Source organism: Canis lupus, chromosome 31 (assembly GCF_048164855.1).
Source record: "Canis lupus baileyi chromosome 31, mCanLup2.hap1, whole genome shotgun sequence".
NCBI classification, from domain to species: domain Eukaryota; kingdom Metazoa; phylum Chordata; class Mammalia; order Carnivora; family Canidae; genus Canis; species Canis lupus.
Genome location: NC_132868.1, coordinates 28,311,922 through 28,327,837, shown reverse-complemented (window position 1 = coordinate 28,327,837; position 15,916 = coordinate 28,311,922). Strand labels below are relative to the sequence as shown.

At 38.7% G+C, this 15,916-nt stretch overlaps 1 long non-coding RNA gene across 3 annotated transcripts in view; it reads right to left on the bottom strand.

Moving 5' to 3' along the window:
• Positions 1-728: 728 nt before the first annotated feature.
• LOC140622241 (uncharacterized) overlaps positions 729-15,916 on the bottom strand; it is a 111,560-nt gene continuing 96,372 nt past the window's right edge. For 2 of the 3 annotated variants that reach the window (XR_012021990.1, XR_012021991.1), the window contains exon 5: positions 729-1,868. This is a non-coding gene — a long non-coding RNA (uncharacterized lncRNA). The remainder of the gene's footprint in view (positions 1,869-15,916) is intronic. The other variant, XR_012021993.1, reaches the window with a different exon arrangement.

Here is a 15,916-nt window from a genome sequence, read left to right as displayed (position 1 = left end):
AGTAGTAGGGCAGACATCTTAACTGACCATTTTTAAAACTTCTTAAGTTCCTCTGTGTTAAGAAATTGAAACCTTCGATTGTATCACCCCTTCCCTCCACTCTAGAGCTCTAGCTTGCTTTTGGCCTCTTCCCCATGTCAGGAATTCACTCCTGCTCCAGCCGACCCATTCCAAGTGTTCCTATTTGTCTTCTGCAGTGACGTCTTGATTACAAAAAGTCTTTTATTTAGCTTTTTCTTTTTTTTAAGAGAGAGACCATGTTCAAGGAAGAACGGGGGGGAGGGGAGGGGCAGAGAAGAAGAAAAAGAATCTTAAGCAGGCTCCATGCCCAGCACCAAGCCCAACAGGGCTCAATCTCAAGACCTTGAAATCATGTCCTGAGCTGAAATCAAGAGTTGGATGCCTAATCAACCGAGCCACCCAGGCACCCCACATTTAGCATTCTTAATCTCTTAGATGTAACTTTGTTTAAAGTTACAGGGCGAAATTTATGCTACATCCAGAAGGTTGGTAAATTTGAAAACAAGTCTTAGAAATCTTTGCTGTAGTGCAAAAGCAGCAAAATCTAAGCAAGAATTCTGAGAGGAAAAAAAATTAAGTGAAAGGACCATGTTCAGTAAGTTACCCTTGACCTCAGTGGGACACCATCACTCCTGAACTTGTAAAGAAGCACTTACTCAGTAACGATTTTCTAAAAATGGTGCCATTTTTCAGAAGTTAATATGACCTGAAACAGCAATGAATTCAAGCATTGCAGGCTAGAATAAGAAGCACAGTGTACAGTTTCTGCACAGATTGAAGTGGCTAGAGAGAAAAGGGGAAAGAATCAAGCCACCTAAAAACGTGGAACCTGTGGAACATTTTACCTTTAAGAGCAAGAAACAAGCTAGGTGTTTGGGAGGAACCTGGTGATTTGGGGTGAATGGATAAGAGTTAGGTACCACATGAGGCAGAGATAATTCATTTGTTTATCCACCATTTGCACAGCAGACAGATTTTATTTCTTTCAGAAATTTAGTAACATGCATTTTTTCCAAAGGCCTTTTAAAGTAAAATTTATGATGCCATAGCTAATACTTTGTGACAGTAAATATTAGGGTTTTTTTTCTCTTCAGGGTATTATTCTCTCCTTGATATAATGATTTTTAAAATAGATTAATTCTATTCATAAGATACAGGATGAAGATAGGTACCTAAATGCCACGCATAAGAAAATTGGACCACGGTAATTGCTGCCACCCTGTGGGAGAATGATAGAAATTCAAGATACTGTTAACCTCCCTAAGTTTTTAACATTGTCTCTCTGATTTAAAAATTCATGTGTCATTCATCCTTTCATTCAACATTTACACTGCACCACGCCACGGCTGGATGCTGGGGATATATAAGACAAGTAAGACACAGTCTGTGCCCCCAAGGTATGTGGAATACAGTTGTCCAGATACAATGTACTGTTAAAATATTGTCCCAGGAGAAAGCATTCTTATTATGTATGGGTAGTGGAGAAGCCCAGAGACTTTCCCAAAGAGGTATAATCCACAGATTCATGGATAGCCAGGCTGACTCTATTCAATGTGACGTTCTGTTATGAAAATAATTTCCTAAGTAGGATTTTTCTGCTCATTCCTGCTGGTTCTTTCTCATTTGCAGAAAGGGAGAATGGGGGAAAATGGAAGGCTGACCAGCCTCAGAATCTCAGAGAATATGTGGAATATCTTTCCTTTGCTTCTCTAGAAACGTCCCCACCCATTTTCATCCTGCTCTATTCTACAGGCTGGAAGGCTGACTCATGTAGACTACCTCTATCCCTTCTCTTGCATGCCGACTTCTGGTTCCATATTGGTGGTGAGGAAGTATTGGCAGGAGATCTGCAAAAGAGATAAGAATTAGATCATGGTATTTATACCTGGTTTCCCTCTCATCCGGGGAGGAATCACTCAATGAGAGATCTCAATTTCTCCCTCCCTTTCAGATCCAGAGGTGGTAACAGTGCCCAACAATTACTAGTCCCAGTGTGCCACACTAATTCTTGGGGTTTTCCTATATTCTGCCCACACCTTTGTAAATAATCCTTGCAAATCATCCTAATTTGAATATGCCATTGGTTTCCTGCTTCCTTGACTGACAGAGAAAAAATTAATAACCGTATGATTGAATATATGAAGTTTATGTAAACAAATGATTGAATTCAATAATTGAATGAGTGAAGGCATGAGTAAATGAATGAATGAGTGCTAGAATGTGAATGAATGAGAACTGAATGCAGGCATTTGGAGTATATTAATATTTCACGCATGAATAAATGCATAATGACTAAGCAAATGAATGATACCCATGTGAAAACATGAATGGAAGCATAAATGAAGAATGAATTCATAAAAACATGAATTGAGATACTTTCTAAACAATCTGAATGCCTGACTTCACCATCTCCCCAGGCTCCCATCTACCAGAACATATGCAAAGAAAAGGAATGATAGAGCTTCTTTCTCAAACAGGGCTATTGTATGGAAACATAGTTTAGAGAGAGACACTTAGAGATTACATTAGAGAAAAAAAAAAAAAGACTCAAAAGAGTAAGTTAATTTAAAAGGAACCGGGAAGACAGTAAAGGTAGAGATTTCCTAAGAGAGGCAGAAAACAAAGATCGAATAGAGTAGAAGGAATAAGTTCCCTTTCTTTAGAAGAAATCAACATTGACTCAGACTAAGAGACTAGGAGCCATGAGATAGGAACCCAGACAGTAAATATTGCCATGAGAATCAATTAAGCCATGGATGAGAGGGACTGGAAGGCATTTAATTGCCACATTTGGATGCCAAGGTGGGATGGCCAATGAAATATTTTCCTTAAGATTCAGACATCATCTATTAAACTACTGGTTCAGTAGTTGCAGAAATCTCTTTCCAAAGGATCCTGGTCATTAGTGTAGGGTCACACATCTAACTCACTTGTTCTGAACATGAGACCTTGGTCAAGATTCAGAGCTTAAACATTCAGGTGATGGAATTAAAAGCAATTTAAAAATCATAAAAACCAAATGGTAATTTGAGCTTGTGTTTCTCAACTTCCCTTTTCCCCAAGTTTAAATGTTTACTTAATAATTTAAAAAGAGATAATAGAACACATCCATATTTATAAGTGTAGTCCAAGAAGGATACAATTTTTATGCTAGAAATCTTAAGTAAATTCTGAAAAGTATAAAAGCTATCATTCAGGAAAATGGTCATGACTTTTGCTCTGGAAATCTCATTTCTAAGAATTTTCTTAAGAAAAGAATCACACAAATATAAAAAAAAAAAAAAAGCAAGGACAAGAATGTCACTGCAGCAATGTTTATATATGTTTTAAAAAGCTTAGGGATCCCTGGGTGGCTCAGTGGTTTAGAGCCTGCCTTTGGCCCAGGGCGCAATCCTGGAGTCCCAGGATCAAGTCCCACATCGGGCTCCCGGCATGGAGCCTGTCTCTGGCTCTCTCTCTCTCTCTCTATGTCTATCATAAATAAATAAATCTTTAAAAAAAAAAAAAGCTTAAATGTCCATTATTAGGAGACTATAAAGCAATAGCTAATAATAGGTAACACTTGGCAAGCATTGATCTAAGTATATGTTAACTCATTTAATCCTCACATGAATCTTATTAATAAATAAGTACCATTATTTTAACCATTTCAGAGATAAGGAAATTGAAGCACAAAGAGTTCAATTTACTTTCACAAAACTAGAAACTGTTGGAATGAACATTTGAAATCAGGCATTCTGGTGTAGTATCAAAGCTCATAAAACCATGTTATACTGCCTTTATATAATCAAAATTCTCATGTAAAATTATCTTTATTGATAAAATGCCTACAGAGCACTGATCTATAAAAGTAGGTTCTAGAAGAGCTCATGTAGCCAGATCCCCTGCATGTAAAATTATAAACACAACCACAAAGAGATATCGGATGAATGGTCACCAAAATGGAAATTTTTTATAATTAGTATGTGTCATTCTAACAAAAATGATAAAGCTAATATCACAAAATTAAGCAACATCTTAGTTGGGTATTCATCTACCTCATACCTAGGAACACCATTCTTTTTCAGGCATTGCCAATGATATTGTAGGTTGAGGCCCCCTGACTGCCATTCTGGCCTTGTTACAGCAACTACACCATTTTGTCTGTGGTGGTTAAGTGCTATCTATTAGCCCCTGCCATTCTAGAATCCCAACATCCACACTGATATCAATAAGTTCCCTTTCAGGGTCACCTGGCTCGCTCAGTCAGCAGAGCGAGCAACTCTTGATCTGCAGCCTGCAGAAAGCAGTGATCACCAAGCTTTTTGCTTGAAAGTCAGTGGCCTCTCTCCAGTGCATTTATTATCTTAGTAAGGAGAATGTCTAGCCCTCCTGGGGAATACAGGTAGATTGCAAGTTCTTAGACCTTCCGTAGTAAATCCATTCTAATATTCCTACACCAAGAACCAACTCATTACCATGCCAAGGAAGTTCTGGAAACTTCGCTTCATTTACCATAGCCTTTTATCATGTTCAGGTTTGCATCATCACAGAAAACTCTTAGAACCAATTGCAGTGTCTCTGCTGGACATTAAGTTTTGAGTCCCCATTGAGTTCTCCCATGCCAATCAGTCCTCTTTCTTTAGCATGTGGGATACTCTTTCCATTGTAATAACACCTTCAAGATCCAATCACATATTTTTTCTCACCTCCTTCCAGATTACATTACTAAAATTCTACAATACCTTTGATGTAGAAACTATTTATTTCTACATTCAAATTTTACTTCTCAAGCTGGGTTTAGAGCTGACCCTGGTTATGAGCCCAAAGGTAATAAGGGGTATCAGAGAGAGAACTTGAAGAGAGCCAGTATCATTGTGTGAGGTACATGCCTCATGTAAGAGGCATACTTTTTGGGCAAAAGGGGACTTTTCTTCAGAGGAAAGAGCTCTCTCTAACAGCTTGAAAGGCTCAGGAAAATCTGAGGTTTAAGGTTCCCAGATTTATGCACCAAAATATCCCTATCCCAAGTATCAGGGGCCCCTTCTATCCCTATTAGAGCCCCGTTGGCTACAGAAGGATGGAGATATCTGCCTCCTGATGAAATGTGCAGGTAAATTCATATATGATAAAATGTGAACAGCTTTATAAAAGATGCTCACTTTCACCAGTAGTTAGGAAAATAAAAAATATAACAACAATGAAATGTAAATTTTTCACCCTTAAAAATAGAAAAACCAGAAAGTATTGCTAAAATTCAGTATTGGTAAAAATGTTGGTAAGAGGCTGTCAAATTCAGCTGAAGGGTACATGAATCATTTGTATCATCGATCATGCCTTGTCGGTTATGATACATGATTTTTGGAGATACAACTTTTTTATTTTTTAATTTTTAATTTTTTAAAGATTTTATTTATTTATACATGAGAGACACAAAGAGAGAAGCAGAGACATAGGCAGAGGGAAAAGCAGGCTCCCTGTGAGAATCCTGATACGGGACTCGATCCCAAGATCCTGGGATCATGCCCTGAGCTAAAGGCAGATGCTCAACCACTGAGGACCCAGGCATCCCACAAGATACAACATTAAAAAAAAAAAAAAGATTTTATTTATTTATTCATGAGAGACACACACACACAGAGAAGGAGAGACACAGGCAGAGGGTAAAGCAGCCTTCATGCAGGGAGCCCATGGGACTCGATCCTGGGACTCCAGGATCATGTCCTGAGCCAAAGGCAGGGGCCAAACCACCGAGCCACCCAGGGATTCCCAATTCAACATTTTTAAAAGCCAATTTGGTGGTATCTGTCAAAATTTTATATGCCCATATGTTTTGATCCAATGATGTTACTTCTAGAGACATATTCTATGAAAGTATCAGCAAATATAAGATATGCATACATATCTACAAAATGATGCTTATTGCCACATTGTTCTAAGAACAAAATACCGTAAGCACCCTGACAACCCATCAGCAAGAGAATGACTAAATAATTTATGGAATATCCATACTATGAAACCAACAGACAGAGTTAAATATACTGAAGTGGAAAGGTGATAATGAAATGTCAAATAATGAACAATATGTAGATCATAGTTCTATTTATGTAAAATCACTACTCATAAAGAAGTATACATACTGAGTCATAAACAGTACTTATCTCTGGGGAAACAAGTGGGGTTGGAGAGGGTAGTGTTGAAGGAGGCTCTTTTCCTATACACATTTCTGTGTTGTTTGAATTTTTATTATGTGCATATATTATCATATAATTTTTAAAAATGTAACCTGTGCTCACTTTCCTTGCAAGATTGTATGATTGTACTGAGGAACCTAATTATATGTACCTGAATCTTGTACAGAAAATAGGGAATTCATTATAGTGGCCAATACTAGCAATCTGCTATTGAATTTTAAATTCATTCCATCATTAATAACCCAATACTTATTTATGCCAAAAGAGCATTGCATTCTTTTGTTTTCTGTGTGAACAAAACAAAAGATCATTGTGATATGTTCATTTCTTCCAACCAATATTTACTGAATGCCTTCTATGTGCCAGGCACTATGCTAGGGTTTGAGTGTACATGCCCCCTGCCCTAAACTAGGGAGACTAAAGATTGTAATGAATAAACAAGCAAAAAAGTAAGTATAGTAAAACAAAATACATTTTGATATATGGCAAATGTTGTAAAAGAAAAAAAGAGTATTGTAAGGAATGAATTGTAGAGGACAGAGTGGAGGCACAGAGACTCCAAAGCCTGTGATCTCTAAACTTGTAAGGGAGGAAAAATATTTTTCCTTTACCCTTCTAAGTTCTTGGCTAATACCCCTGCAATAAAAGGTATGAGACTCATAAAGCACTAAATATATACCATATGCCCATATGTATATATATATATAATATTATTAACACCAAGCTAATAAGCAAGCCCAGGTAAAGATGAAAATGAAAAGCCTCATCTCAACATCATGAAGGGCCCAAGAGGCAGGGGAGAGGATATAGAGGTGGTCACCCTCATCTTTAGATGTGAAGACTCAGTTCTGCCTCTCTTCCTCTTTTGACCTTCTTCTCAAAGAGAAGTGATGGCAACACCCGAAGCTCTGTGGATATTCCAGATGCATGTCGTAGCTTATCAGAGAGAGAGGCATGGCATGGGAGTGGTGCCTGTCCAGAGCAAGAACCCTATATAGCCCCGAGGATCATTTATCATTTGCAGACCTGGGGAAGATGGAGCAGATGCTTGATCATGAGATATGGACCTCAGAGTCAAAAGGCCTCTGTGTGATTTGAGCTCCACATGGACTTCCATCAGTCTGGATGGAGGGAGGAGTATTCACGGAAGGACATTAAGAGACACATAATGGGTCTCTCCTGGAGACTTTCTTTCAGACAAAGTAAGAAATCCTGGAAAAGAGGCCTCATATCCTCTTCAGGTCTACTTGCTTTGTCCACAGCCAGAAATCTGGGTGATGCAAGGAAATATAACATCACCTTCTGGAAAAAAAGTAGGCCTGGCTATACCATTTCTGCTCAGAGAATCTATTTCTCTCTTTGACAGGAAATGGGGATGCTGACTGGATGTCACTTTATCTTCATTCATGGATCATCAGCATCACAATTTCTTTAGAGGATTTGTACTGGGCCAACAACTTCCTTTTTTTGCTAACATGGCCCTGTAGGTACTACACTTATTATCACATGACTCTCAGTGTGTGCAAAACTGAAGCCATGGGCTTTGGGAAATGGATTTTGAGGACTTGATATTGAACATCTGGTGTGAGTCCTGGAATGCAGATGACAGGGGGACTATTACAGAGAACTCTACCAACACCATCTTTTCTTCATGACCCGGGACAAAACTCATGGAGCTGCCTGCCAATCAAGGGAGAGATATATGCCATGTAATAATACAGATGATGGTGGTGACGATAGCTTATATTTATTAATATCACTAATAATATAATATCTTATTTACTGTTGGTATTTAATAGGTAATAGTGTGGGCACTGTTCTAAGTAGCTCAAGAAAGACTGTCACAAAGTGACATGTGAAAAGGGCTCTGCTAAAAGAGCAGACCTTATGTTCTTAGAGAAGGTTGCAGTGGGAAGAGATTATTTGGGGCTGGAACACCTGCAGAGGTTCCTTCCGGTTGCTGGGATTCCACTTGGGCCTTCAAGGATGGACAAGGTTTGGAAACTACCTGCAGCAGGAGCCTCTCTTTCCTGATATGTCAGAAGCTTTCCAAAGACAAGGCCTGCATCTCCTCCCTCCCTCTCCTCTACTACTCTGCACTCTAAACTGCATATTTCTTGAATGCAGAAAATGTCTTGATCCTTCCTTGGTGCCCCACCACAGCCCAGCAAATGGGTGTTGCTGGGGCTCCTTGATTTGATTAGTAAGCATGACTAGTTCGGGTTAAGACCAAACAACCTATGACCACATTCATCAGGGTTGTGGTTTAATATTTCCCTGGCATAATCTGAACTTGGCCTTCTCCCAGGCCAGGACTCAGGAAGCACATTTACATGTGGAGGTGGAGGCAGTATCTCTTCCTGTGGAAGCCTCTGCCGGAGATCAGAGCAGGACATATTCAAGAAGGTACACATTCAGAGGAAGATCCAGGCCTTTGCAGAAGACACTACCGTGTCTCCTTATGTTCTGTAGCATCCAACCATTCCCAAATTTAGCAAGGCTCTTAATTATCTGCTTATCCAAGCCCCAGTTTTTAATAATAGCTGCCCTGCAAAGTTGTTGGAAAATTGAAGATTATAGATATATTGTAGTGTATAATAAATATTAATAAGTAAAAGTTACTGCAGTTACTTGTGTCTGGAATAGAAACAGCAGCCTTGCCTGCTGTGCCTGACAATTAGCACAACAGATCATTTAGGGCCAAGGGTATTTCTGGTACCCACACTTTCATTAGGGATTGAGGGGATAGCAGCGAGGTCCTTTCCGAGCTCTGGGAGCTATGAGGACAGCCCAGGTATTGGAGAATGCCACTGCCTTCACCAAATTCCCAAGTATGGTGTGAGAAGCCTGCCATCATTGTTGTCAGATCATAGATCACATATCACACACTCCCTCTCCACTCGCCCTTCAACACCCTCTCTGAGGTGTTGGGTGCTGAGGACCTTTGCATACATTTGCCTTCTACCCCTAGGACTGCTCTGAGAAGGCACCTGCTGGGACGTATAGAGAGCTTGGGCGCCAAGAGTGGGGAGAAAGTGTGCAGCTTTAAAGGGCCCTCATTGGAGAGCCTGCTGAAGTCTTGCTTAGTTTTCAGAGAGAATCACACACCTACCTTATCGGATCCCCTTGCAGTTGTTTCTCTTCTCCGAGTTCCTCATGCCCTGCAGAACGTAGCCCAGAACTACCTACCATCCAAATCACTGCTCCCCATCTGTGCCCTTTTTGCAATACTTCTCATATTAACCTCTTTGCATAGTATTAATCACAATTAACATATTGATGGGATTTAGGACACACTACCCCCAATTATGGCACCTTAGCATATTAAGTATCTTCAGCTGAAGGAATTAAAAAAAAAAACAACAATATATGCAAGAAAGTCACTCTGACTTTCCACCTCCCCTCTTCTTCCTTGAAACAGGTTATAAAACTCCCATGTGAAAGGTACCCTTCCCGTGCCAGAAGAGGAAAGACATTCTTATTATGGAGATGGGAATTTGGAGCCAAAAAATCTGTACAAACAGACCTTGTTAAACTCACCTTTATCTTCCTACTTACTTCTACACTATTTACTACCCTTAGCCCAAACCCCTTTGTCTTGCAAATTCTTCACAAAGTTATTGGGTTTTGTTTTGTTTTATTTTTTTGTCTAAAAGATATAAAAGCTTCCTGCTCTGGTCACTTATTCTGCTTGTCATTCTCTTGTGAAGGTTCTCATGTACATGTAAAAATTCAATAAATGGGAATGGTTTTCTCCAGTTAATCTGGCTTTCCCAGTTTAATTTTCAGACCCAGCCAGGGACACTAAAAGGCTTGAAGAAAACTTTTTCCTCCCTTATGGCATCAAAGAAACAGGACTCATGGGAGGGAGATGTTTTAAAAAGGAAATGTCTGGAAGGGATAAAACAGAACAGAAGTGGTATGCTGGCATCTAGGGGAAGAAGTGGAAGACTTTTCTTCCCCATTTCTTTCCTTCCTTCCTTCTTCCCCAAGGATTGGTCCTCATACTGGGTGAGAAGTGCCTAAAATTAAAGCTGTGAATTGGTTCATGGTACTAAAAGTCTTGTCCATCTATCTGCAAGGATTTGGTGCAAATTTGTTATATTTTATTCTACTGGGAAAAAAATCCACTATCATTCTCTTTCTCCTCTTCTTCCCTCACCCTTTTCATCTAATTATTTTTTTAGGCTTCCCTATGGCAAACAATGCCTCAGATTTTACCTTGTTGGTCGTTACAGTTATTTTCCTTTAGCAAGGAATATTACCTAAAGTATATGTAAAAAAAATGCCTTGCTTTCCCCAAAGCACATCTGGGTGGCTCAGTAGTTGAGCGTCTGCCTTAGACTCAGGGCATGATCCCAGGGTCCTAGATCGAGTTCTACATCGGGCTCCTGTGGGGAGCCTGCTTCTCCCTCTGCCTATGTCTCTGCCTCTGTCTCTCTGTGTCCCTCATGAATAAATAAATAAAACCTTAAAAAAAAAAAAAAGAAATGCCTTGCTTTGGAATTGCTAAAAGAAACAAAAGAAAACAAAGCAAAAAATGCTCCTGAGATGACTGAGAATATATCCTAGCACAGACTGATTATCAGTGAACTGATTTATCTTTCAAAATGTACTGCTGAAGGACATATATGTTTAAAGGCAAAAATCATAATTCTCATACAAATATAAAATTAATATGTGTTAAAGGTTTTATTTAATTATTTCATGAATGGGGAGAGAAATCAGTAAGGTATTTTAATTGGATTGAAGGAGAATTCAAAGCGAAAGCCAGAGAGATGTGTTTGAGTTGCAAAAATAAATTGACATATAGATGCAAAACTGGCTTCTTATACCAGGGTGGGGAGAGAAATCGATTGCCCCTTCACTGCACAGAATTCATTTGCACATTTACGGCCAAGAGTCATTTGCATTGTTCTCAGTTATCTCTCATTTACAGAGTTATAAATGGATACAAAATCAGAGGAGGTAACTTGGAAAGATGCACAGGATAGAACACTCAGTAAGCTTTTTTGGATACTAACCCTTTATTAGATATGTCATTTGCAAATATCTCCCATTCCATAGGTTGCCTTTTAGTTTTGTTGATTGTTTCCTTCACTGTGCAGAAGCTTATTATTTTAATGAAGCCCCAACAGTTTATTTTTGCTTTTGTTTTCCTTGCTTCAGAAGACATATCCAGTAAGAAATTGCTTTGGTTGATGTCCAAGAGATTACTGCCTGTGTTCTCTAGGATTTTTCTGGTTTTAGGTCTCATATTTAGTTCTTTCATCCATTTTGAATTTATTTTTTTTTGTGTGGCATAAGAAAGTCATCCAGTTTCATTTTTCTGTATGTTGCTGCCTAGTTTTCCCAGCATCATTTGTTGAAGACACTGGCTGTTTTCCATTGGATATTCTTTCCTGCTTTGTGGAAGATTAGTTGACCACAGAGTTAAGGGTCCATTTCTGGGTTCTCTACTCTGTTCCATTGATCTATGTGTCTATTTTTGTGCCACTACTCTACTGTATTGATGACTACAGCTTTGTAATACAGCTTGAAGTCCAAAATTGTGATGCCTCCAGCTCTGGTTTTCTTTTCCAACATTCCTTTGGCTATTTCGGGTCTTTTCTGGTTCCATACAAAATTTAGGATTGTTTGTTCCAGCTCTGTGAAAAATGCTGATATTTTAATGGGATTCTATTGAATGTGTAGATTACTTTGGGTAGCATAGACATTTTAACAATATTTGTTCTTCCAATCTATGAGCATGGAATGTTTTCCATTTCTCTGTATCTTCCTCAATGTCTTTTGTAAGTGTTCTATAGTTTTCAGAGTACAAATCCTTTACCTCTTTGGTTAGGTTTTTTTCTAGATATTTTTTGGGTTTTGGTGCAATTGTAAGTGGAATCGATTCCTTGATTTCTCTTTCTTCTGGCTTATTGATGGTGTATAGAAATGCAATTGACTTCTGTACATTGATTTTATATCCTGCACCTTTGCTGAATTCCTGTATCAGTTCTAGCAATTTTTTGGTGGCATCTTTGAGTTTTCCACATAGAGTATCATGTCATCTGTGAAGAGTGAAAGTTTGACTTCTCTGTTAATTTGAATAACTTTTATTTCTTTTTGTTATTTAATTGCTGAGGCTAGGACATCCCTGTGGTGTTCCTGACCTTAGGGGAAAAGCTCTCAGTTTTTTCCCATTGAGGATGATATTTGCTGTGGGTTTTTCATATATGGCTTTTATGATATTAAGGTATCTTCCTTCTATCCCTACACTGTGGAGAGTTTTATCAAAAGACAATGCTGTATTTTGTCAGACGCTTTTCCTGCATCTATTGAAAGGATCATATGGTTCTTCTCCTTTCTTTTATTAATATCATATTTGCAGATGTTAAACCACCCTTGCAGCCCAGGAATAAATCCCACTTGGTCATGGCGAATAAACCTTTTAATGTACTATTGAATCCTATTGGCTAGTATCTTGGTGAGAATTTTTGCATCCATGTTCGTAAGGGATATTGCTCTGTAATTCTTTTTGATGGAGTCTGTCTAGTTTTGGGATCAAGGTAATGCTGGCCACATGGAATGAGTTTGGAAGTTTTCTTTCCATTTCTATTTTTTTGAAACAGTTTCAGAAGAATAAGTATTAATCCTTCTTTAAGCGTTTGGAAGAATTCTTCTAGGAAAGCATCCAACCCTGGACTCTTGTTTGTTAGAAGATTTTTGATCACTGATTCAATTTCTTTCCTTGTGATGGGTCTGTTCAGGTTCCCTATTTCTTCCTGTTTCAGCTTTGATAGTTTATATGTTTCTAGGAATGCATCCGTTTCTTCCAGGTTGCTTAATTTGTTGGCATATAATTGCTCACAATATTCTCTTCTAATTGTTTGTATTTCTTCAATGTTAGTTGTGATCACTCCTCTTTCATTCATGATTTTATTTGGGTCCTTTCTTTTTTCTTTTTGATAAGTCTGTCAGCTAAGGGTTTATCAATCTTAATTCTTTCAAAGAACCAGTTCTTAGTTTCATTGATCTGTTCCACTTTTTTTTTCCTGTATCATTGATTTCTGCTTGAATCATTATTATTTCTCTTCTCCTGCTGAATTTAGGTGTTATTTACTGCTCTTTTTCCAGCTCCTTTAGGTGTAAGGTTAGCTTAGTATTTGAGACTTTTCTTGTTTCTTGAGAAAGGCCTGTATTGCTATATACTTCCCTCCTATGGTCCCTTTTGCTGCATCCCAAATGTTCTGAAGGCTCATGTTTTTATTTTCATTTTTTATTTCATGTATTTTTAAAAGTTCTTCTTTAATTTCCTGGTTAGCCTATTCATTCTTTAGTAGGATACTATTTTTTTTTAATTTTTTAAAATTTTTATTTAATTATGATAGGCACACAGTGAGAGAGAGAGAGAGAGAGAGAGAGAGAGGCAGAGACACAGGCAGAGGGAGAAGCAGGCTCCATGCACCGGGAGCCCGACGTGGGAATCGATCCCTGGTCATCAGGATCGCACCCTGGGCCAAAGGCAGGCGCCAAACCGCTGCGCCACCCAGGGATCCCCAGTAGGATACTCTTTAACTTCCATGTATTTGTGTTCTTTCTGAATTTTTTGTTATTGAGTTCAAGCTTTAAAACCTTGTGGTCTGAAAATTACATGGTAAGATCTCAATCTTTTTGTTCTGGTTGAGGCCTGAATTGTAACCCAGTATGTGATCTGTTCTGGAGAATGTCCCATGTGCACTTGAAAAGAATGTGTATTCTGTTGCTTTGGGATGAAATGCTCTAGATATATCTATTAAGTCCATTTGGTCCAGTGTGTCATTGAAAGCCCTTATTTCCTTGTTGATTTTTTTGCTTAGATTATCTGTCCATTGCTGTGAGATGTTAAAGTCCCCTACTATAATCTTTAATGTGTTTCTTTAATTTTGTTATTAGTTGGTTTATATATTTGGCTGCTCCCAAGTTAGAGGCATAATAAATAATTATAATTGTTAGATCTTGTTGGATAGATTCTCTTATGATATAGCATCCTTCATCTCTTATTACAATCTTTGGTTTAAATCTTGCTTGTCTAGTATCAAATTTGCTACCCCAGTTTTCTTTTGATGTCCATTAGCATGATAAATGGTTCCTCACCCCTACACTTTCAATCAGGAGGTGTCTTTGGATCTAAAATGAGTCTCTTGTACACAGAATATTGATGTCTTATTTTTTTTATCCAATCTGATATGCTATGTCTTTTTTTTTTTAAGATTTTATTTATTTATTCATAAAAGACACAAAGAGAGAGGCAGAGACATAGGCAGAGGGAGAAGCAGGCTTCATGCAGGGAGCCTGATATGGGACTCCATCTGGGATCCCGGGATCACACCCTGAGCCAAAGGCAGAGGCTCAACTGCTGAGCCACCCAGGCTTTCCTATTATGTCTTTTTATTGGAGCATTTAGTCCATTTACATTCAGAATAATTTTTGAAAGATGTGAATTTAGTGCCATTGTATTGCATGTAAAGTCACTGTTTCTATAGATTGTCTCTGTTCCTTTGTGGTCTTTGTTACTGTTGGGCTCTCTTCACTCAAAGGATCCCCTTTAATACTTCTTGCAGGGTTGCTTTAGTGTTCACAAATTCCTTTAGTTTTTGTTTGTCCTGAAAACTTTTTTTTTTTTAAGATTTTTATTATTTATTCATGAGAGACACAGAAAGAGAGGCAGAGACAGTGGCAGAGGGAGGTGAAGCAGGCTCCATGCAAAATAAGAGAAAATCAAATAAGAAACAAAATAGAACAAAACAAAACTAGATCCTGGGTGTATTTTGATCAGCTTGTTAAAAGAAACTAGATTCCAAAATAGGAAAAAAAGAACTTACATATATACAAAAGTAAAATAAAATAAAATACAATGAAAGGAAACCAAAAATAAAATATATATAACACATATATATACAAATAAAAAGGAATAAAAAGGAATTTAAAAATAGTTAAAAAAATAAAACTGAAAGACTAAAGAATTAAAAAAACAAACAAACAATGCTGTATACAGTTTTCCTCAAGAACTGAAGTTTTGTAGCTATGACCAGTAAACTTGGTGCTAGCCAGTTGTTCCTGCTGGTCTTCTGGGGGGGAGGAGCCTGTTGCGCTGATTCTCAGGTGCCCTTATACCCGTGAAAATGCATTCCCTTGCTAGGAGGCCGACCTCAGTGTAAGTGGCTCTGGATTCCACTATATCGCAGTTTTGCTCCCTGCAGGCTTTTAGCACCAGTGGGGGAGATGAAAATGACAGCACCCCATCTCTAGCCTTGCCGCTGAAAATCCACACCTCACATCCTTCAGTGAACCCTCACGGAAAAGCAGTCCATCACTTCTGTCTCCCCGGTTTCCATCTGAACTCTGTGTTCACCCAGCCTGTGGCCATGTGTTTTTCCTTTTATCTCAGGCATGCGGCTGAGTTTCGAGTCTTCAGATTTTACAGACTCCTCCAGCACAGATTTGTGATGTTCTTCCTGGAGGGAGGGAGGGGGGCTCTCACCAGGGTTCTGCCTTTTGCTGGGCCCCAGAGAGTGGTCACCCTACTGCACAGCAGTTCCCAGTTTATGGCAACACCAAGCAGAAAGCCAGCACCTAGACTCACTGTTTTCAGCTGGCTTCTCTACTCTGATACCTTGGAACTTGGCCACACTCAGGCACCCTCAGTCATCTTGTGACATCAGGGATCCTGAGACTACCCTGTCCTACCTGGGATTCTG